Source organism: Balaenoptera musculus, chromosome 13 (assembly GCF_009873245.2).
Source record: "Balaenoptera musculus isolate JJ_BM4_2016_0621 chromosome 13, mBalMus1.pri.v3, whole genome shotgun sequence".
In the NCBI taxonomy this organism is placed as follows: Eukaryota; Metazoa; Chordata; class Mammalia; order Artiodactyla; family Balaenopteridae; genus Balaenoptera; species Balaenoptera musculus.
Genome location: NC_045797.1, coordinates 49,083,722 through 49,107,975, shown reverse-complemented (window position 1 = coordinate 49,107,975; position 24,254 = coordinate 49,083,722). Strand labels below are relative to the sequence as shown.

At 39.6% G+C, this 24,254-nt stretch overlaps 1 long non-coding RNA gene across 1 annotated transcript in view; it reads left to right on the top strand.

The window, feature by feature from the left end:
- LOC118906069 overlaps positions 1-22,776 on the top strand; it is a 269,158-nt gene extending 246,382 nt beyond the window's left edge. The window contains exons 3-4 of the long non-coding RNA XR_005022407.1: positions 7,425-7,461; positions 20,975-22,776. This is a non-coding gene — a long non-coding RNA (uncharacterized LOC118906069). The remainder of the gene's footprint in view (positions 1-7,424; positions 7,462-20,974) is intronic.
- The last annotated feature ends 1,478 nt before the right edge of the window (positions 22,777-24,254 follow it).

Sequence of the window (24,254 nt, the reverse complement as noted above, 5' to 3'; positions counted from 1 at the left end):
ATAGAAGATTTCTAAGGTTCCACAATTCTCTTGTGGGGTTCTGTCTCCTACCCTCACTATGAAATTCCTGGAGGAAGAACCATATTCCCTTCATTCAGTCATTTATTCATCAAATATACACGAATGGGTCCTATGTGCTAGTTACTACACTAACATTTGATAATGGAACACTGGACAGAACAATGACATCTTCACTTATCTCTTTATGATAGTTTGTAGCTTTGAAAAATGTTCTTACAACTGACAGGAGGCCTTTCAATAACTAAAAGTAATAAAGGCCCATCTGGCACATTTCCCTATGGTGAAGTCTGTGCTTTCTTCTCCTTTCCTTTGCTCTTCTCTCAAGCTCCCCTCACTGTAATGGAGTGAAAAATCAGTTTTCTCCCTTGCTAAGTTTTAGTCACAAAGATATGGGTACAGAAAACTTGTAAACTGAGCAAATAGGCAATTACCAAATATTAATGAGCAACTAGTATATATGGTTCATTCATTTACTAGTCAAACCTTGTTGAGCAGGTACTATGTGGCAGGCACCAATCCAGGCACTGTTCTACAGTTAGGTAGGAGGAAAACAAGTATAAAGTGAAGAAGTCCTGTCCTCAAAACATTTTCAACCTAGAGTCTGTTCTTCCCCTCTAATTAATTGGAAACAAATGGCCTGAATGGTATCTAATCACTACCACACCCAAGTCCTCCAAAGGGAACTGGGCATACTCTTCAGCCGACTGCCCAGTTTGTCAATTTCAATAACCTTTGATTCGAAGACAAGGAAAAGATACACAAAAAGCAAAATTTCCTCATCTGTACTCTCTGACCTTCAGGCTGAAATGTCAGCAGATTATAAATGCTGCCTCATTATTGAGTAGAAGCCTAATTACCTGGCATGGAGGGACTGTGTTTGGATAGTCCAGGAGCTGGAAGAACTTTTCCATCATACAGAGCTGCCACTCCCTTTCTGGGGATTATTGATTCTGCGTCTTCCTCATAGGAGGGTCAAGCCTGCTGTGCTGACCAAGCGTGTCCCATTTAGGATATTCTCCATCAGCACACTGGGCTTGATCCTGCTTTAGGCTTTTTTACATTCCTCATGCTCTGAAACACAGTGAAAGGAAGCATTTGGGTTTAATAGCAAATGTGAAAGCTCAGTGAAATGAAATGTATCTAGGTTCCTCAGCTTCCCTAGAGCAAGACAATATTGCTTTTACAGATTATATAACACTCCTTTCTTTGTGCTGTTCTCTTGCTGAAGTAATGACAATGATTCTCCACCATTTATTAGATCATGTTCCAATTTATCCACGCCACAATTGTGACCTTTGCATAACCTCAACCCACTCTGCCTGTTCTGATTACCTTTTGCCGCACTGGGCCACACACCTTCCTCTTTGGAAATCTCATCTTTTTTGTTTTTAAGAGCTGTATAGCTAAAATCTGTCTCTCTATTTCTTCCTCTCTTAACTGAATGTAGTTTGAATTCCTGTATGTACCATTCCATGTATGTTTCACACCTTTGAGTACTAAATTGTATACTGTCTTCAAAATATGTTGAGAGCATCCACCAGAGAATAATGAGTTGGATTTTTTTCTTACTTTTACCTAAATGATCTGACTAATAGTGCTCTTATACTGTGACACAGTAATCTCACCATGATGTAGTTATATAAAGGAAATCAGTAGAAAAAGGTAATATACGTGGATGCTCATTGCACCTGGGGATGGGTGCTGCGGCTAAATTTCCAACTTTAGGGGACTGGGCAATTAAATTATTGTGTATCAACTCCAAGGAATATTATTTTGACATTAAAATTATAGAGTTTAGCAACATGGAAACTTAAAAGAATCTAATCATAAATGAAAGCAAAATAAAAACTATGACTATGGTTATTGCAACCACATATCATATGTGTGTATACAGAAGAGAAATGTAAAGGAGAAAAAAAAAATGAAAGCTGTTCTTGAGGGCAAGAATTTTTGTCTATTTCATTTAGTGCTCTAGTTTCAAAATCTAGAACCATGCCTGGCACATAATAGATGCTTAATAAATATTTGTTGAGTGAATGAATAAGGGTATGTAATGAGTGATGGGACTGTAGGTGATTTGTCTTCTTTTATTAGTTCCTTTTCCATTAAAATGATCTCTGTTAAAAAAATAAAAAAAGGAGGGGGGTAACATAAGAAAAAATACGTTTATAACTAAAACACATTCTTGATTCTTACATGGATACTTCTGGGGTAACCCCAGGTGAGGGAAAGAGAGAATAATGTTCAATGGCTCATATTATTCTGTCTAGTTCTCATAATAATCCATTGAGGTGAGTATTGTTATCATTTTATATATGAAGAGACTTAGGCTTAGAGAAATAACTTGCTTAAGACACCCATGAGTTTTCTCTCTCAATCACACTGCTACATATGATAGGTGGTACAACTCTATTTAAATAAGTCTTTGAACACAAGACAAAAACAGACCTAAAATATATCAAGATCATATGAGGGATTGATAAAGTAGGATTTAAAATAGTGGGCTGGGCTTCCGTGGTGGTGCAGTGGTTGAGAATCTGCCTGCCAATGCAGGGGACACGGGTTCAAGCCCTGGTCTGGGAAGATTCCCACATGCCACGGAGCAACTGGGCCCGTGAGCCACAACTACTGAGCCTGCGCGTCTGGAGCTTGTGCTCCGCAACAAGAGGCCGCGACACTGAGAGGCCTGCTCACTGCAATGAAGAGTGGCCCCCGCTCGCCGCAACTAGAGAAAGCCCTTGCACAGAAACGAAGACCCAACACAGCCAAAATAAATAAATAAATAAATAAATAAATAAATAAATAAATAAAATAGTGGGCAAACTATGGAGAACAGTATGGAGGTTCCTTAAAAAACTAAAAATAGAACTACCATATGACCCAGCAATCCCACTACTGGGCATATACCCTGAGAAAACCATAATTCAAAAAGAGTCATGTACCACAATGTTCATTGCAGCTCTATTTACAATAGCCAGGACATGGAAGCAACCTAAGTGTCCATCGACAGATGAATGGATAAAGAACATGTGGCACATACATACAATGGAATATTACTCAGCCATAAAAAGAAACAAAATTGAGTTATTTGTAGTGAGGTGGATGGACCTAGAGTCTGTCATACAGAGTGAAGTAAGTCAGAAAGAGAAAAACAAATACTGTATGCTAACACATATATATATGGAACCTAAAAAAAAAAAAAACTGTCATGAAGAACCTTAGGGGCAAGACAGGAATAAAGATGCAGACCTACTAGAGAATGGACTTGAGGACACGGGGAGGGGGAAGGGTAAGCTGGGACAAAGTGAGAGAGTGGCATGGACATATATACACTACCAAATGTAAAACTGATAGCTAGTGGGAAGCAGCTGCATAGCACAGGGAGATCAGCTCGGTGCTTTGTGACCACCTAGAGGGGTGGGTTAGGGAGGGTGGGAGGGAGACGCAAGAGGGAGGAGATATGGGTATATATGTATATGTATAGCTGATTCACTTTGTTATAAAGCAGAAACTAACACACCATTGTAAAGCAATTATACTCCAATAAAGATGTTAAAAAAATAAAATAAAATAGTGGGTAAGATGCAGAGGCCACTGTGTACAGCACCCACATCACTGATTCTCTGTCTAGGCTTAACGAAGTACAATGCACAAAATAAAAAATTTAAAAATTAAAAAAAATAACCTTGTGAAAGCAGCACAGGCCCTTCAGCAGTATTTAGGTTAATATGCCAGTCCTCCTCTAACACTTGAGATTATGACTACCATAATTGATAGCAAATGCAGTGTCAAGGCACTGAATTGTGTTGTCTCAATTTTATGAAACTGCAATCTTCTGTGTATTTGAATGCTGATGGATTGCTCTAAGTGATTGGATTTAAAGTGAGCAGAGAAAGGTAGTCAGCATTACAATTTCATGCGAGGATGGCCTTTTTATCCTTATATATGTGGAAGTAAATGACAGGAATGGGATCACTTTATTATTTAGTTCATCTAAGTGTTCTCCTCTATCAGCTTCAGAGCAAAGAAAGACAAAGGTTTAATCTGTGTAGAAGGTGCTCAGCGGAATGTTTTACCAGCTTGAACTGTAACTGTTTCCATACAAGAGCAGTGGGTTGCTTCTGTATCAATATGTGTGTGTGTGTGCACATGTGCACATGTGCGAGACAGATGGACAGGGCTGGAGATATAAGACATGCAAACTTTTTTTTTTTTTTTTAGTCTCTTTCATATTGCCTAGATTTGCTTGTGTCCTAAGACCAACTCTAGAAAGACTGGTGGTGGCAACCTTCTCAGGTCAGTCTCTGAGAAGAACTCTAGAGAGTTCCAGATTCTCTTGCAATATTAGGGATTCAGGGTGAAAAATATTGGGCACTGCTGTAGACTGAATGTTTGTGTTCTCCCAAGATTCATATGTTGAAACTTAATCCCCAATGTGATGGTATTTGGAGGTGGGGGTCTTTGTGAGGTCATGAGGGTGGACCCCTCATAAATGTGATTAGTGCCCTTATAAAAGAGATCACAGAGAGTTCCCTTCCCCTTGGAGAGGACCCAGCCAGTTAGAAGACAGCTGTCTGTCTATGAACCAGGAAGCAGGCTCTCAAGAGACACTGAATATGCCAGGGCCTTTCTCTTGGAATCCCCAGCCTCCAGAACTATGAGAAATAAATTTCTGTTGTTTAAGCCATTCATTCTGTCATATATATATATTTTTAATCATAGTCTGGACTAAGGCACTAAATTGTAATGTCCTCGTCTTGGTCATTTCAGGCTGCTGTAACTAACAAAGTGCCATGGACTGGGTGGCTTATACACAACAGAAATTTGTTTGTTTCTCACAGTTCTGCAGGCTTGAAGTCCAAGACCAGAGTGCCAGCATGGTTGGGTTCCAGTAAGAGCCCTCTTCTGGGTCACAGACAGCTATTTTCCCTTTGCATCCTCACATAGTGGAAAGGGTGAGAATGCTCTCTGGGGACACTCATCCCGTATAGGAGGTCTCTACCCTTATGACCTTATCACCTCCCACAGGGCCACCTTCTAATAAGATCCCATGGGGGATTAGGATTTCAAATGTGAATTTGGAGGGAACACAAACATTCAACCCATAACAGTCCTCACACTTTTTTTTTCTTTTTTAATCAATACTCTTTTTGCAAGGAGAGCAAAAATTGAAATTTAAAGCATTGTTGCCGATTTCTCCTTAGGCATAGGGTAGAGCCCAACGGCTTTTAATTTTATTCCTAAAACCAACTTCAAGGATTCTTCCTTATTACTTTAAACTTTTCTAGTAGCATGTCTCATACATTAAAATAGTTTGGGCGTAAAATGACAAATAGGACAAAATTAGCCTCTTCCATCCTTTATTTATTTATTTATTTTGATGTTCTTTCCTTTCTTTGGCAAGATTCCCTCTACAGCATGTGGAACTACCCACCTCTACTCAGCTCCCACCATCCAGTATCCACTGTCCAATACAGGCTTGCTTCTGCCTCTGAGTAGCTATATAAATGTATGTAATCCTGTCTTTGTCACGTCTTCTCATCTGAAAAATGCCTTTCTCCTGGGATTATTGTAAATATTCAAATAGATGCTCTATAGCTTGTTTGTTTTGATAATGTGAAGTGCTATACAAATCTTATTTTTATTATAATGCCCCCACAGATTCAGGGTTCCAGACTCCAGTGCATTCCCATCAAAAATACCTTTAGGACCTAATAGGTGACAGGCAATAAAAAGAAGCATTAATAGATGATGAAAACTAAATCAAATGGTACAGGTGGGTCAACCTTGATGAAAAGTAATCACTAGATATAGCAAAGTACTAGAGATTGTTAGGGAGCTTGAGAAAGTAGCTTTGGGAGGCTAGAAAGTTGGAAAACCTGACTGGAGTCATTTCAAAAAAAGAATGGGTGGAAGAGGAATCAGATATACTAAGTATAGGCAACTCTTTTGAGAAATTTTGCTGTAATAAAGCAAACAAATGAATTGGTAGCTGGAAAGAGACATAGACTCCAGAACAGGCTTGTTTGTAAGCAAGCTAATGAGAAGGATTCAGTAGAGAGGAACTGAATTGTGTTGATGATGCAGGGACAAGGTTGCTAGAATGTCCTTGGACAGACAAAAAAGGATTAGATGGGGTGCCCAAAGGAGGTGGCCTTAGCAGCACAGACGCTGCATCTACCATAACAGGGCAGAAGGCAGCTCTGATGCCGCTAGCTGGGTGGGTATGGTGGTAGGAACCTGTGAACGTTGTCTCCTAATGGGTTCTTTTTTCTTTGTGAAATAGTAAGCAAGGTCATAAAACTGAGAGTGAGCTGGAGTTAAAATGAAACAGGAAAGGGAGTGGAATATACATCTGGGATTGTGGAGGAGGAAACGGACTAGAATTCTGCGGTATGATTTCTGGGCAGCATTAAGAGCCTGGCTGAGCTTTGTAGTCTTTAATTTAAAGTGATAGGTGATAGGCACAGAGTAGAAGACAATTTGGATTTCCCCACGGCTGAGGTTTTACTAAATGAGTACAGCGAAGCAGGAGGGGCCAAGAGAATTTAGGGAAGTGCTAGGGAGTGGTAATAATGGTTGACCATGGGATTTAAAGGGAAGTAAGGACTTGAGAAGGCTGAGAGCCAGTGAAATGGGGGTAGGATCAATGTCAGATCCAAGGACTGCTGGAGTCAGGGAGCAGAAGGAAAGAACTGAAAATAAGAGAGAGAGTGGTCAGAGCATGGAGTTTACAGTTGCGATTATGGAGGAATTACGGTTAATCAGGGTCAATGTGTAAGGTAACCAGAGTCTTCCCGTGCACACGTACGTGGCTTGCTTCCTCACCCTCTTTGGTTTTCGTCCCCCGACCACTTCTCAGGGAAACCTCTCCTCACTATCTTATTTAAACTTGCAACTTCTCCTCAGACTCACTGGTGCTTGGTGTCCCCATTTTCTATTTTGTATTTCCTCAAATAGTTGTTTACATCTCATATTCTGTATACATTTATGTATTTATTTTGCTAATGAGTGCCTTCCTCCATTTGTCCTCAGTGAGGACCAGAATTTAGGTCTGTTTGGATACACGTACCATCTTTAGTGACTAGAACATTGCCTGGCACAGAGTAGACGAGGCATTCGATATACTTTTGTTAAATGACTTGAATAAAGCAACTTTATATTTTAATACAGGAGTTCCAAAGAGCCAATAAAAATCATCAAGTTCTCTTAATCTTATGGTTTCTTCTAGATAGTTGAATTTTCTGAACAGCTTATGACAAATTAGTGAAGTTCCTATTCATTCTAACTATTTTTGTATAGAAATCTAAATAAATGGAGACTGTGGAACTGGTTTTTTTTTACTCTAAATGGGATTAAATAGAACACTATTTAACTTTTTTTTTTTTTTTAAACCATTCTAGGTCACTATTATAAAATTAACTCTTGGACTCTCCTGAGGTGAGTGTGAATTTTGGTCCCTTTGCAAAGGGTTGTTAGTGATCTTGAGATCACAATACTTTTAGTTGAGTCTATTCCTTTTGTCTCCTGCTTTCTGTCATGCCACCAGCTATTACTTTGTACTCCTATGTATGTGTGCCTGTAACAGTTTGTTCCACTACCACTCCTGCCCCTACCCCATAATCTGCTGTCTTCATGTACTTTGGACCTATTTTAAAGGATTTACATGAAATAAGATAATATAGAACTTCCCTGGTGGTGCAGTGGTTAAGATTCCACCTGCCAATGCAGGGGACATGGGTTCAAGCCCTGGTCCAGGAAGATCCCACATGCTGCGGAGCAACTAAGCCCGTGCGCCACAACTACTGAGCCTGAACTCTAGAGCCCACAAGCCACGACTACTGAGCCCGCATGCCACAACTACTGAAGCCCGTGTGCCTAGAGCCCGTGCTCCGCAACAAGAGAAGCCGCTGCAATGAGAAGCCTGCACACCCTAACAAAGAGTAGCCCCTGCTCGCCGCAGCTAGAGAAAGCCCGTGCACAGCAACGAAGACCCAACGCAGCCAAATTAATTAATTAATTTTTTTAAAAAAAGAGAATATAGACACTAAGTGAAGGCACGGGGGCCACTCTTATGGGATTAAGGTCTAGGCAACACCAGTTTCTGCTGTCTTTATTGCTTACTTCTAGGTTCTTAACTGTGTGCTAAGGAGGTGAGATTGATCGACATTTGAATTACTAAGAGGTGAGGTGTCACTGTAATTGACATCACATGGTATTTTGGCCTATCAAAACCCCTCCTTTCCCACATGGACGGCTGCCTCCTCCATCTGGTCCATTTTATGCAGGTCGAGCTGAACACATAATGCTGCATGAAGATGTAGGAGAAGTAGTAAGGATACCAATTAAGGTCCTCCGATTGGAGAAACCCTGCTCTGAAAATGTGCCCATTAACAAACAAAGTCCCATAGGCCCTTAGGACAAAGTTCCATCTGAAGACACATTCTTACTGAAGCAGCAAATGGTGAAACATTTAAAAAAGAAAAAAAAAAAAGCAGTGTATTCGAGTGGTTTTACAAATAATGCAAAGGTCTATGATAAATCTTGAATTTTTCACCTGACCTAGATTTAAATAGCACAGGTACTTCATGCAGCAATAGACATTTGGTTACTTAACAGATACTCCTATAGCTGCAAGTAATACATTTATATTTTTTGGTGTGTGTGCTGTTCAGAGCCTCCATCCTACTCTGAAATTTTGGGGAAAATTAGCCATCCAAGAGTCAAGAAAGCACAGTTCTCTGACTGGTCTCTGATATAAACTGTCAAGAGTCACAGCCTTGACCATTATGCCTTCTGGATGTCAGTTTCCTCATCTGTTAAAACCATCCCTAACGTCTGTCTTAGAGTTTAAATTCTACAACACGTTGCCCTGGATTAAAGGATTGAGGAGTTCTGGTTCCACCCAGGAGAGGGTAGTGTTACCTAGACAGGGTCTCAGCATGAGCCCAGCACAGATGGAGCAGTGAAAGCAGAATTTAGAATATAGAATGGGTAGCTACCTACCTCCCTGTCTTGAGTCACCAGACCACAAATGCTTCTCCACAAAATAGCAATCTCCAGGCAAGTGTAGAAATGCACTCCTCCTCAGTCGTTTGCCACTGTTCCTAAAATGGACACATTACTCATTGCTACTGGAAGATGAACAGGAATTTAAACTCCTACAATCTGTGTTGTTTTCTGAAATTTAAAGTTTGTTCTATGAATACATTCATTTATATAAAATACAGCAGCTTGTCTATACATATTGAACATTTAAAAATTACAGTTGAAAGTCACAGATTTTTCCTCCTGCAAAAATATTTAAGAAGTATTTATAAAGTTTGATGATGTTTAATATCATGCCGAGACGGAAACCTTAATTGCACTTTTTAATATACAAATAGCAAAAGTCATTGGCCTGTGACAGACAGATAATTAAAGTTCTAAGTGTCAAATCCGTAGTCATAGTACTGGACGAAACCGTGAACCTCCATCAGCCTGTGAAGTTTACAGAGTGCCTCACACTGGAGTGGTCCCCATGTGAGCCACAGAAGCTGTCTAAGAACGCATTCTCAAATAGCAAGTCCTGTCTGCTGGGATAAGATTGATGCGCATAAAGTAAAATAGTGGCAGGATTAGATAGTTTAAGATGCTGTCTCTTCAGTACAAATAGTAACTCAGTAGGAGATATGAAAGTATTTGTTGAAAAAGTGACAAAATGGATGAATTAAGACATCAGTATAAAATATAGTTCATGGAGAAGTCTTCATTAAGGGCTACTATTTAACAACAAAAAAAGAAAAATTAGGCAGTACATGTAAAAATGCACTGAAAGATCAAAGGTACTATGCACATGTAAGATATTACTATCATCATTATTATAATTTGGGGGTTCAGGGTCACCTTGAGACCCTGTCCTAAGGGACCTTAGAAAGGCATTTTGGTAAAACTTTCCAACTTCTGCTTCCTCTTTGATCTTTATCACTGATAGAGGGCCTACTTACTTTTTTTGTTTTCTTTTAGTATAAATGCTGAAGCGTGAAAGGAAAAGAGTGAATACAAGAACGATGTAATGCTACCTGGGCCAGGAAAGCACTGTGCCCTGTTCTAGTCCCAGGCTAGAGAACCACAGCCTGTCTTCCCATGCAACGCACCACCTCTGCTATTCCTGGCTGTAAGACTGCACCCTTTTCGGGGGAGTTAAAAGTTTCTCAGATCAGGAGGAAGCCTGGCTACTTGAGAGAAAATAAAATCACGATCCGCCTGCCTCCTTCTCTTGTGCCTGTAGCAGCTGTAAGTGCAATAAAATGTGAGAGTAAAAACAAATTTGCTATGGCAACAAAGTATACTCTAATAATGAAGATAGTGTCTAACAAGCAGGAGCAGCTAGAACTTTAGGGAGAGGGAAAGGAAGTACACCTTGAAGAAGCAGGAAGAAAAAACATTAAAAGTTTAAAGTTTACCATTCTCCAGCCTACATATCGTTGGCCCACTTAGACAAGATGGATTTGTATCTTGGCTAACTTCCTCCTAGCAGTATTCTAACAAAGCAAGGTTTTATATTTTGGGGTAGAGGGTACCTAGTACTTCCTAAAAGCAGGCAGAAGGAGAGATCAGACCCTCTGATACAGAAACATGGAACAGTGTGCCATCGATGGGCAACACACAGAGGTCTGTGTACCTAGATCCTCTGCTTTACCACTGGGCTTCCCGGGGCTTGGTCCAAATTCTTTGACAAGATAATTCTCAAGAAACATTTCAGAAAAACGGCTACCAAGCCGGATAGGGGCCCGGAAACAATACAAACCCATCAGGAGTAGGCTGAACATAGAAGTCAAGGACCTGAAGGAAAATAGAGAGGAACTGCTGAGAATCAGACACCGGGTTGAAGTAGACTGAATTTATTCCACCTACTCTTTCAAAAAAATTTAAATGAAGGCATTCAGAATTGGCTAGGTTATGCTGCAGAATACATCAACACCAACATTTTTAGTGATTTAAGCAACAAAGGTTAATTTCTCATTCACAGTATCTGTCAATCACACCTAAGTAGGGAGTTCAGCTCCATGCCCTCCTCATCCTGGGAGTTCAGATGGATTTTGCCAGTTGTGAGGATCTTATGTCAGAATTAAATGCTCTGATCTAAAAGTGACATATGTTGCTCATGTTACTTCTGCCTAACCCACTGGCCAGAACAACACTATCCAATTTCAAGAAGGGAGAATCTTCCCACGTGTCTGGAAGAAGAAAAGTAGATGTAGACACATATTATAAGTCTCTACCATAGTTTGAGTGCACTGGGAATTTTTATATGAGATGTATATACCAAAGCTTATATGTAAAATACATGGGACTGCCCTGGTGACGCAGTGGTTAAGAATCCGCCTGTCAATGCAGGGGACACGGGTTCGAGCCCTGGTCCGGGAAGATCCCACATGCCATGGAGCAACTAAGCCCGTGCGCCACAACTACTGAGCCTGCGCTCTAGAGCCCACAAGCCACAACTACTGAAGCCCGCGTACCACAACTACTGAAGCCCGCGTGCCTAGAGCCCATGCTCCACAACAAGAGAAGCCACCGCAATGAGAAGCCCGCGCACCGCAACGAAGAGTAGCCCCTGCTCACCACAACTAGAGAAAGCCTGCGTGCAGCAACAAAGACCCAACTCAGCCAAAAATAAATAAATTTTTAAAAAATAAAAATAAAATACATGTTTATATTCTCTGGGAAAGTACTGGGCCGTTGTGTTATATAAAAACAGCCTTCTTCCCTTCAAGAATGTGTGGGTATGAGGACGGGTGTGGTGAGCATCCTGGAAAACACTGGTAGATGGTTGTGGTCATTTGGACTCACATTTGAAACTGAAGGCTTTCAGACTCTGACTGCTGGCAAGAGTTCAGTGGCAAAGTTTTGCAGGGATGTAGGTTGAGGCCTCATCATCTTTCCAGAGGCAAAAAGATGGATCTAAGGATGAGGCTTCTCAAAAATCAGAAAGCTGCCAGAACCTCGTGATGGCTGTTAGCAGACCTTTTTCCTCTTCTAGATCTTCATTAAGGGTGTCCCCCAACTTAACACAAATAACAAAACAAACTAAAACAAAGCCTGTGTTCCCCGTTCCCCTTACTTAACTTCTTCACGCTCAGTTCAAACTCTATTTCTACTCATTCCACTCTTTGTGCACTTAATACTCAGCATGAGTTTCCTTAAAAAAATTAATGGTTCTTTAACATTCCATGGATTGCACTTTTTCTCTCCACTCAGCGTTAAGTTCCATGACAACAGTAACCTTACCTCTGACCCTTTCTCTTTTGTCGTCTCTTCTAGCACTTAGCACAGGGCTGTTACAGAGTTGGCCAACAATACACATTTATTTGATTATACCAGTAATTGGAAAGGGAAAAATTTTTATTGAGAACAGCGCCCCAGGCTAATGCAAACATACTTTAGGCAACTATGTTGTCATTGAAAACTATATTTTAAAAGACAGCTCTCTGATGTGGCATCTGTTGTCACTTTAGTTCCCTCAAGCCACCTTCCAATGAGGTGGAAAAGGCAATAAAACAGAGAAAGTGAGTAGCTAGTGATGAGAACAGTATGGCCTAGGGAAATAAGAGTTGAATTGGAACCTGGATCCTGAATTCTAATCGTGATTCTGCCACTCACTAGCTCTGTAAAGATGGGCCTCGACATCTTCATCTATGAAAAGGGATACTTGCAATTGCCTTGCCTACTTCACAGAATGCTGAGAGAATTGAATAAAATCATGTAAGTTAAAGGACTCTGAAACCTTTAAAATACTTTATAAATATCATTTTCAAGTGGGATCATTAAGAAGGACTTAGTTGTGTCTAATGTCTTCTGTGCTATCAGAGCAATTTCAGGATGGGTAGGGGATACACAGTAAACCCCTGAGAGCACATGCTCTGAACTCTTTGAAAGATTTGTATCTAATCAGCACAAGGTCCTATTGCTAATCGCCGGGGGTTGCTCCCTGGGCATCCAGTTCAGTCTGTAAAGTGTTATATTTATAACTTTCTGAAGCCTCTCAGAATCCCAGGAAATAAGAGTGTGATCTGATTGTGACTGTAGTTTGCGGGTTAATATTGCCAGGCTGCTGGTGATTTCTAACAAAAGCAAAACGGCAGGTATCCGTGAGAGAAGGGCACTAAAGCTTTTCGCATCTCTGAGAGGGGCCGCTTCCCCTCCCTTCATCTTTCTCTTCCTCCCTCCCATCTGGAGCAGAAAAGACCACAGCTGGAGGCAGAATAAGCCTGCTCAACTGCAGAAGCTGATATGAGATGGCGGTGGGGGGCGGGGGGGCGGGAACAAGGCCAGTGGGCGCTCTGGCAGTAAAGAGAGAATTACCAACGGTGGGAGAAGCTCAGATGGGGTTTGGTGGTCGTGGATAGGAAATAACGAGACCGCTTCATGAATCGTAGGAATTCTGTGCGGAAGCGATGTTAATATGTGAGCCCAGCGGCACATCCCACAGAGAAGCTGTTATGGTGGGGAATGTGGCAGATATGCCAGTGTGAAGGCAGGAGGCCTGGGCTTGAGTTTTAGTGCCAACTTTATTAGCTCCACCCTTAGTTTCTCTGAACATTTGTTGTCTCATCTGAAAAATGGCAAAAGAGGAGGGGGATTAAAAGCTAGTTCAAAGCTTTGGTGTCAGAACTGAATGAGAGTGCTTACAAAAGGGCTTCTTTTAATCAGTGGATCATTTGTAATTATGAAGGACTTTATGTCCGTATTCTGCACCTCCTCAAGAGAGCTAGGCAGTGAGGATTGTGAACAACCGTGATACAGAAGGAGAGAAACAGACCTGGGAGTAGAAGAATTTACATCCAGCATCATGGACATAACACAACCTGAATGCTTCACCACGGGGAAAGCAGAGTCAGAGTCCTATGATCGTATCATGGCAACTCTGAGACTACGGTTGCAAGGCTATTCAGCAAATGTTAATTGTGGCCTGACAAAGATACCCACATCCTAAGCCCCAGAACCTATGAATATGTTATTTTACATGGCAATAGGGAATTAAGGTTGCACATGGTATTAAAGCTGCAAATTAGCTGATGCCAAAAATAGAAAGATTATCGGATAGACCCAATGTAATCAAAAGGGTCCTTAAAAGTGGAAAAGAGAGTCAGAGGAAGAAACGCAATGACAGAAGCGGAGTCAGAGTGATGCACTGTGAGAACTCAACCAGACGTTGCTGGCTTTGAAGATGGAGAAATGGCCCATGAGCTACAGGATGTAGGCAGTCTCTATGTGCTAGAAAAGGCAAGGGAACGATTGGTTTCCCCCTAGAATCTCAGGAAGGAATGCAGTAAGATCTTCAGCCTGTACTGTGATTTTAGTGCAGTAAGATTCCTGTCAGATCTCTAACCTACAGAATGATGAGATAATAAATCTGTATTATTTTAAACCACTAAGTGTGAGCTACTGTATACAGCAGCAATAGAAAACAAATGTAATACTCAAAACAAGATATTTGATACTAAGGAAGGTCTTCTGAATGTTAATTTCAAAAGGTTTGCACATCAGAAAGGTGAGTTTGTAAGTGAAACAAAGAATTCAGAGAGTTAATATAAACTGTAAAAAAGACATGAAGTTGTCATTTTTAACATCTGTCCCACAGCCTGAAGAAACAAGATTAAATTTGATAGAATCACCAAAATTCATCCTCTTCACTGAGGCCCAAGTAGTCTTCCTATAACACAAATCTGATCTTGGCAAGCCCTTGTTTGAATCCTTTGTGGACTTTACATTGCCAAAATAATACATTTAAAATTTTATCTCTGCGATTTAACTTATTTCTCCAGTTTCATCTCCTTCAACTGTTCCATAAGCTAAAATACAGGAGAAAATCTTGTCATAGCAAATATATTCCTATTATTGAAAGTGCTGGGCTTTCTATGCCTCTGCACATATAGTATGTTTTCCACTTAAAATATACTTCATTTCCAATAATGCCATTTGCAGCAACATGGATGGACCTAGAGATTATCATACTTAATGAAGAAAGTCAGAGAAAGACAAATACCATATGGTATCACTTCTATGTGGAATCTAAAATATAACACAAATGAACTTATTTACAAAATAGAAACAGATTCACAGACATAGAAAACAAACTTCTGGTTACCAAAAGGGAAAGGCATGGGGAGGGATAAATTAGGAGTTTGGGATTAGCAGATATAAACTACTATATATAAAATAGATAAACAATAACTCTACAGCACAGGGAACTGTATTCAATATCTTGTAATAAACCATAATGGAAAAGAATTTGAAAAATATGTATATATATATATGCACACACACACGTATACATGTACATGTATGTATGTATGTATATACATAGTTTTCTTTTAAAAAACTGAATGACTTTGCTGTACACCAGAAACTAATACATTGTAAATCAACTATACTTCAATTAAAAAAAAAAATTCTTCATTTCCTTCAGTTTGCAAACTCTGACTTGTCTTTCAGTTTAAATGATACTTCTTCAGGAACACACTTCTCTAACAAAGAAGCCTGACTTAGATTCTGTAAGCAGACATTTGTTAATTTTTTAGCTGATCACCATCCAACCCACCACCCTTTCTGTTATCAGCTTGCTCTCCCTTTGGGGAATTCAGCACTGTGCACGGTATTTTGGTGAGAGGGATTCCCAATGTCCACTTCTCACTGTTGGCTCCTCCTATTAAAACTTGAAGTTAGCAAGCCAAATTCTTCTTGTCTCCACCCCCTACAGCCCAAGGACAAGTGTGTGATCTAAAATCGATCCAGTTCCCAGCAGTCTGAATTTTGAGTGAATGATGCAAAAAAAAAATAAGTTCACAGATTGATCATAAGGAGTGCAATGGCCAGCAGACTGGATTTTGCTCCACAGCATGGTCTTTGCTTGCTTGATTCCTGCCCAATTTTCAAGCCTAGTTTCCCAGCCCCTTCACCTTCTCTTACTCTCTTTCCAATATTTTTCCCCCTGAATCAAGCCAGAGTCAATTTCTGTTCTTACATCAAGAGTCATCACTGATAGATGCTTCTTTTCCCTGGGCTCCCATACCACACTGTTGATGCATATATTATAATACCTATCACTTATACTGTTTACTTTATTTAGTTATTCATAATTAGGATGGGTTTGAAATAGCGCTGACCATCTCATGGCCAAACTGGATACAGCAAAGTTGTGCTTTATCTGATCAATCAGTTAGATTTTTTTAAATAGGGAATAACTTTTAGAATTTTTAAATATGATGTTAAGGGGGAAGCTTGCAGAGAAAAATCCCATTGACTTAAGCATATGTAGTGTGATAAAGCCTATGAAGGAAGTATGATATGTCTATGGGGTCAGTCAAGGATGCAGGCAATAACGGAATAGCAAGGCAGAGACTCATGAGGCAATGGATTGAAGCAGAGGATATAGAGCTTAGGGTAGACAGTTGTGTTAGATTCGATATTTGTGTATAATTGCAAAGAAGGACCTACAGAGTTCACTGTGATGTGTAAGAGGATCATATTAAGAAATTAAGAGCCCCTAAACCCTGAGAAATTTATGGAACAAAGTCTCTGATACTTAAAAAAAATACTAAGCTGTAAAATAAATATAAGAAAAATCAAAACATGTTTGAAATCTCCTGTGATAATTTCTTTTGAAATCTAAAATATTAGTATTTTCAAAAATATTTCTTGTTGTTTTTCTGGTATCTCTGAACTGTTTATACCTTAATCACTGGCTTAGTCTGCCTGTTGTCGATTCAGTCCTGCATATGCTGGACATTCAGTGAATGAAAATCAATGGATTTGACCATCTTCTGGTGAAACAAAGCAAGTTGTTTACGTAACAGGTGGAGTTTTTGTTGGTGGTGTTATTTTTGTTGGGGAGGGGGTTGGCTTGGGGATTAAGGGATGGAGCATTTCAAAATGCCAACCACGAACCACGAAAGCTCATTTTTTCATCCTACAGTCTAGTGGCTGTATCTATTTCAGTCTTAGCTTGAGAAAAAAAGGTCATGGATAAGGTAAGTCTCCCGTGCAGCTGTTGGATAAAGGAACTTTCGTATTTTCGTGGTGTAGGTAGTAATATTCTTTTCAAATGAGATTTTTGGAAAGGATTTTTCTGAAGACTTAGAATGAAAACACCTGGACCAGTTTCTGAATGCAGAAGGCAAGCTTCACCTCAGGTGTTAAGCATTTGAATTGGGCCATGTCCTGTGGAGTCGTGCAATATCAAGTGCTTTTGGATCACATTCACTGACCAGTTCTTCAAAAGGGGTGTCTTATTTTTGGCTCATTTTCTCACAGAGTTCATGAAGAAAATGCCACTGTTTTGTAGGAGCAGAATCTAAAAGGTGGAGACTTTGCATCGATTACACAACCATTAAGCCTCATCAGCCTGCCCCATTGCTAACCTATATACTATATCAAGACAGGAAAGCATGGATAACATTAAAATCGACCATAAATAAAGTTCCCACATTAAAATATTTTCCTGTCTCTGAAATTATTGCCAAGATCTGTTAATGGAGAAACATTAACAAGACATGCAAGGTGCACCTATGTGTACATGTGTATATGTGCATGTGTGTGTGAGCACACGTGTGGAGTGGTGTGTGTGTTTGGAGGTTCAGTGGTATGACACCTCTAAGAAGCGTTCTTTGCACAAAATCTGGTTGAGCACTCACAGGAGGACTTTATAAATCTTTCCCTAAATGCAACTCAGCTATCGAACACAAAGTACAAACAGGGGTATTACTCTTGCTCACGCCAGCTAGATGCCTCGTTCTGAGCGTTACAGTCTTTTCAGGTTTCCAGTGGGTACCATTCATCTCAAATTATGTAGCTTAAATTCACTAGATGTTCAGTGTGCTGGCCTCCATGCACCGCCTCCCCAATTTTTTAGATTTACTGGATTTTCCTGCAGCTACATGAAAATAACTGTTTCATCATACAGTGATTGAGCTTTTAGTGCTTACCTAGTCAGGGCCTAATTCCTTAATAAGCTAATGCCTGCAGTAGTTTATAAAGAATACCAGGAACATTTGTTATCGAATGGAGCCCTTACCAGTCATTAGTTGCTGTTAAGCCCCAATTAGATTAGTTTTCTACAAGCTATAAAATCATTTTGGCATAACAGATGCTCAGGGAACTTTTTGCACAATCCCTTGCTTTTTTATTTCTTCGAAGTGAAAACTGACCCTCTGTGTGCTGGGTGACCCTTGTTTTGCCTATTTTTCAATACGTCTATATTGTAAAGAAGAACTGAGTATTAAGTTTACAGATGATTCCATCTTTACTTGATTTGTAGCCACTTAATTTGCACACTCATTTTTATTCCCTACAAATATATATGGTATATAGGGTGTGTGTACAGAATATAAAAATGAAGGCTTAGAAATTGAAATGGTTTATATAAAGGCAAGATCCATTTTTCGAATGCTTGATGGACAGGCTGCAGATTTCCATTCACTCTTTAATTTAAACCTGTGGAAATTACTTGGCTGGTATATCTGCATCAGTTGTTACTAAATGTTAAGTTATAAAGATTTGAGAAGTTTCTAAGAAGAACTTAACACTCTCCATTCCTGATTCTGCCAGGAGAAAAAGTGAAAGATTTTGTACTACTGAGAAAGGAATGGTAAGGCGTTGAAATAACATTTTCCACTATTTCTTCCTGTATAAAATGTTTAGGCTCTGAAAACTCTTCAGTTAACATCACACAACCAATGAGTTGTGTAATGTTAATAGGTTAACAGTACAGCTGGGTTAACCCACACAGTCTCAGGTTAGGGTAGTGTGCCCACACGAATAGGACCAACTTTTCACTTTTAGAAATGTCATGGTTTGAATGGTACGTTATATTAACCTTCTAGATGTTAAGGAAATTATTTAAACATTTTATAAAGTTGATGTCCTCAATTATGTGATAAAGATAATATTTACTCTGCACACTCAATTAGTAAGAATTTTCTGTGCATCTACCCTAGGCACACGTGAAATGTTACAGGTGTGCACGACATGATTCTGTCCCATGTGGAATTTGCAACCTGTGTGATTTTAGTCCATTATAACAAATTTGACAGTACCTGGGAATGAAATAAGAGCACTAATTGTCCTCCACAAATACAAAATGATAACAGTGAGATGCCACAACTTTCTAGCTTTATGACCTTGAAAGATGTACTTAACATCACCAAGCCTATTTCTCCATCCATAAAATGGAGACAGATATAGGATTCTTCTTAAAGAACTGTGATGAAGATTCAACGAAATAAAGTCTAATGGGCTGAGCACAATTCTGGTCATACGGTTGATCTCAGAAGATGCTGGCCAAAAATAAATAGATGAATAGATGGATGAATTAATAATTAGTAACTACTAAATAAATTCACATGTGCGTGGACAGGGATGAGGGTGGGAGAGAGAGAAAGGGGCAAGCATTCATTAAACATCTGTGTGCTAAACAATTTTGTATCCTCTCTCCTCCCTCTCTCTATACTTTTTTTTTATCTCTGCCATTTACTAGCTCTGTGACCTTGAGCAGATTACTCAATCTCTTTGAGGTTGAGTAATTGAGGCACAATCTCTTTGTGCCTCAATTTCCTCAGCTCTATAATGGTAAAATATATATATATATATATTTTAATTTAATACATCACATCACTGGTGCATAGTAAGTGCTCATTAAACCATAATTATTGCTATTTCATATAGCTGTTATTATTTCAGGAAAGGCATAGGATGATAATGGGAGGAAATGCAGACTCCTCTACTAAGAAAAATGGGGAGAATACATTGGATCTCTCCATTACTAGGGGTTTGAAAAGGAATGGTTTGCAACTGAGTGAAACCTAGATCCTCTCTTAAGATTTGGTCCTGTACTCTTTCTTTCAGCGACCATGGTTATTCACCATATGATTATTTGATGATGATTCACCACATGATTATTTGCCACAGCTTTAACAACAAAAGTGAACGAACAAACAAAAAAAGCCTAGGTGATGTGGTTAAGTCAGATTCAGCTACTGAACTGCAGGCAACCTAAGAGGTTCCTCCAAGGCCAAATCCAAATGCTTATCATTCAGAATGTTTCTTCAAAAATATTCATGAACATATTCATGTAAGCAGTGCTTCAGAAACTAAGTGTTCTTTATAATAAGCATCCATTCATCCTAACATGCCTTAAAAGGAAAATTGATCCTATTATTCTAGCTCAAAAGATGATGAGACAGAGGGAGGTGAATTGCCTGGACTAAGGTCACACATTAAGTCAAGAGCAGAGACAGACTCAGAATGAAAAGTAAAAGTAAACAATATTTTCCCCCAACAGAAGTGGTACTTCAGTTCTAAGACTGTTACCTTTCATTGCCTTGTCTTTAAGTTCTGGTACATTTAATTGCTTTTGAAAGCAGCAAGCCTTACACTATTCTACCTACTTGGATGAGTTTTTAAAACTCACAAATTTCCACTCGTGGTTAAACTTCAACTAGCTGCCAATGTATTTAAAGGAACACTCTGTGAGTCTGGACAGTGCTATGGCCTAAAACAATAAAGAGGTTGTACCCAAATCCCATCCACGTTATCTAAGCAGCTGGTTTAACTCTGGGAGGGGCTTCTGACCCTGAAACCTGACTTCTCCAGTTAGCCAGGTGGTATGTGGCACTGGCTTCAAGGTCTTGTCACACACTCCTGATACTTGGGAAAACAGTTTACTAAGTTGGACTACTGGTATTTTCAATATTAATAAAAATGGCAGTACATCAAGGAGTTATAGCCAAACATCTCAAGTCAATGCGGAGACTGGGGGACAGTAAACAAAGTGAACTGTCTCAGCAGTTCACTTCCAAGTTATCTCAGAAGGAAGTCAAAACTAAAGAGCAGAGAGTATTCCTAGAAGAGCTTTTTGTAAGCTGTTTTCGACTTTATTTGGGTTTTGTTCTGTTTTGGTTTTGCCGCTTAGCTGTCTCACGGCAGTGATCAACACTGAAATTTCGCTCTGAGCAAAAAGAGTGAAGAGAAGGCTGGGAAGCCACCCTCCTTTCCACCTCCGAGCTTCATGGAAGAATAGCCCAAAGGGCAGTAGTGCAATGCGGACAGACCCCCTGAGGTCTTTTAACAGGGCACATGACAATCCAGCTGGAGTTTGAAGTGTGACCTTGGAGGTTTGAAGAGATAAGCCACCTGTGGAACTCTCGTATTGAAGAAAATCAGCCCTGCTTTTAGGAAACTGTAAAGGACTCCCAAGAACCTTGCCCAGGACCAACATGGCCCCACTGCCTGCACGCGATATAGTCCCAGGCTACGTGTCCAACCGTATCTACCGTGGTTTCCTTTCACACTCACCATGCTTTATGGAAGCTGAGCTATCTGCAATCTCCTGTACAAACCCAAAACATTCCTAACTTAGGCAATTCTTTCCCCTCAAACCTATTTTACTCTCATGTCTGCCTGTGTTCCTTGTCCCAGTAAATAGAAACTCTGTTTACCAACACTACTAATTGTCAAACTAAAAATCTGAAACCACCCTTGAATTCTTTTTTATATCTGCCTGTCAGATCCGTCAACAAATCCTGATTCCAACCACTTCTCACCCCTTCCATTACTACAAAGCTGGTGCACGCCTCTGCCTCTCTTGCCTGGATCATTGCAATAACCTTCTAACGAGTCTTGTTGTTTCTTCCCTTGCCCTCCTGCTGTCTGTTTTCAACAAAACAGATGGTGATTCTGTTAAAATATAAATCATATTGTGTCACTCGTCTACTCAAATTTTTCTTCACTTCCCACGCCAGTCAGACAAAGGCCAGTGTCCCAGCATGACCTACAAGACCTTCTATGATCTGGCTTCATTGCTACTACCCTTGCTCGCTACTCATCCTTTTCCAGTCAGAATGGTTTCTGTTTTTCCTTTTAAAAACCAATCACACTCACTCCTCACATCCTCTACACTGCTTCTGCATGAAATTCTTTTCTCCCAGTTATAAAATGATGCTTCTTCTGAACCCGTCTTCAGGTATCTGCTTAACTGTCATACTCTCTGTGAAATCTATCCTGACTTTTTTATTCCGGCACAGTATTCATCATTATCTAACATACTGCATGCTTTATTTGTATTGTTTATTTGTGTTTGTATTTATGTCTCCTATCATTAGGAAGAAAGTTCATGCCAGCAAGGAGTTTTATCTATTTTGTTTATCTATCTTATTTATTGTTGTGTCCCCCAGCCCCTAGAAGAGAGCCAGGCATACAGTAGATTCTCTTTAAATGTATCTAGAAAGGATGAATAAATAAAGTCACCTTTTTACATTGCTGAAAGACTTAATGAGTATCTCAAAAAATAATAGAGTTATTTCTTCCTTGAAGGGCCATAGTTTTTAGAGTCCAGAAGCATACAACTCCTGAATTCCAGATAGCAAGGATGATGAAATCTTCTTTTCGAAGAAATGTCACTATTACTGTTAAGTCCTGGTTACAATTCCACAAACTCCCTGTGGGCATAGTTAATCTGAGGCCCCTTTGAAAAAAATGTCAATTACCTCCTGGTTTCTTCTTTCTCCAGCACTGTGACATCCTCCCCTGATTAATTCTCATTTCATTTTCTATAGCATCAACTGCAGAGCCAGCACTCATTCTCTTCAAACAAATTACTAAAGGCAACATGATAACCTGGCAGAATTGTCTTAAGTTCAGTTGTCTTTTTCCCTTTGAAGTTAAATCCCCTCTGCTCATTATCAGATGATCTGAGTAGATTGTATGTGATGTATTATTGGCTTTGTTGTTCTATTTTAGTATAACATTTATTGTATTCTAATGAGAGGTGAAATAAATTTGCTAATGACATGAATAATTATAAGTGTAAACATTAGCTGGGTATGTGACTACTGGGAGAATGCCTCAAAAAAGAAACAAATCCCATGGAGGTCAACAAAGAGAAAAAGCGACAGCTGTAATCAAAGTCTTTCTCCCCTTCTGGCAGTTTATACTGCAGACAGGCTCTTGGTGCTGAGTACACGAGCAGAGAGGAAGGAGCAGGATTCAGACTAAGTTTTCAGTTTACAGAGTTGGTAGGTTATTGATGAACGGTGGATGTGCAGTGTTAGACTGAATTGCCCGGTGAGGAGAAGAATTGCTCACTTCATTCTAACTGCCTAAGATGTATTATGGTCTTCCTTATAACAAGGCACTGTGGTAGGCATTTACAAGGAAACAGAGTAAGCATCATTTCTGATTCAAAAACTTTTAAACTGACTAGAGAAGACAAGAATATAAATGACTGTATTGGCAAAGATATAGGCACAGTTTGCCACAAGTTATAGGCACAAATAGCCACCATGATAGAGGCACAAAACTGCTATGAAGTTCAATGGATAAAGAGGTCATAACCCATTCATTTGTGTTTGCCAGGGGAAGGAGGATGGGAAATGAATGTGGATGTGTGTAAATGCTGGAAAAAATCTTTCTGCCTCTATGAGGAGAGAATCTAGGATACATTTTGAAATATGAGTATGATTTTAACACTCAAAGAGGCTCAAGAAGAACATTCCAGAAAGTCTGTGTAAAGTTGGAAAAATTCAGAATACGGTAAGTAGTCCATTGGGATGAAGCACAGGGAAGTGACGGTAAGTAGGGCTGAAATATAAGTGGAGAACAATAAAATCCTTAAATATCAGGCTGTAAGTTTGTACTTACAGGAAATGGGGAGCCACTCAAGACTCTGAGCATGAGTGGGACATTATAAGAGATCTCAAAGTAAGATTCTTTTAGGAGTTCCCAGAGGAAATGTGAACATGCTGCTCTCTCTCTTTCTGTCTTTGTCTTTCTTGGCCATTGGCTTCCAAGGTCTGTGTAGAGATAATCTGACCCATTGTAAGTAATTTAGAGATTGAAGTTGAAAGTTTGATCAATATAAGTCCTGAAATAGAGTAAAGTACTCACAGCAATTGTACTGTAATTTTTCCCACTGTAAAGCTAAGGAAGCTGAGGAACAAAGAGATTAAGTAACCTGCCCAAGGTCACATAGTTAACAGCAAAGAGAAAAAAAGAGAGACAAAGAGAGACAGAGATTGAGAAGAAAAACAAACATGCATTGTTGAATTGGTATAGATGCAAATACCATTAGACATTTGCTTAATGTATTATAGCTTTGGGTAAATTAATTTAAAGCACTAGAAATTTAATGAGTTGAATTGATAGTTAGAATTAATAGTTAGAATTTTTTAATATATGGCTGAATATTTTGGTAG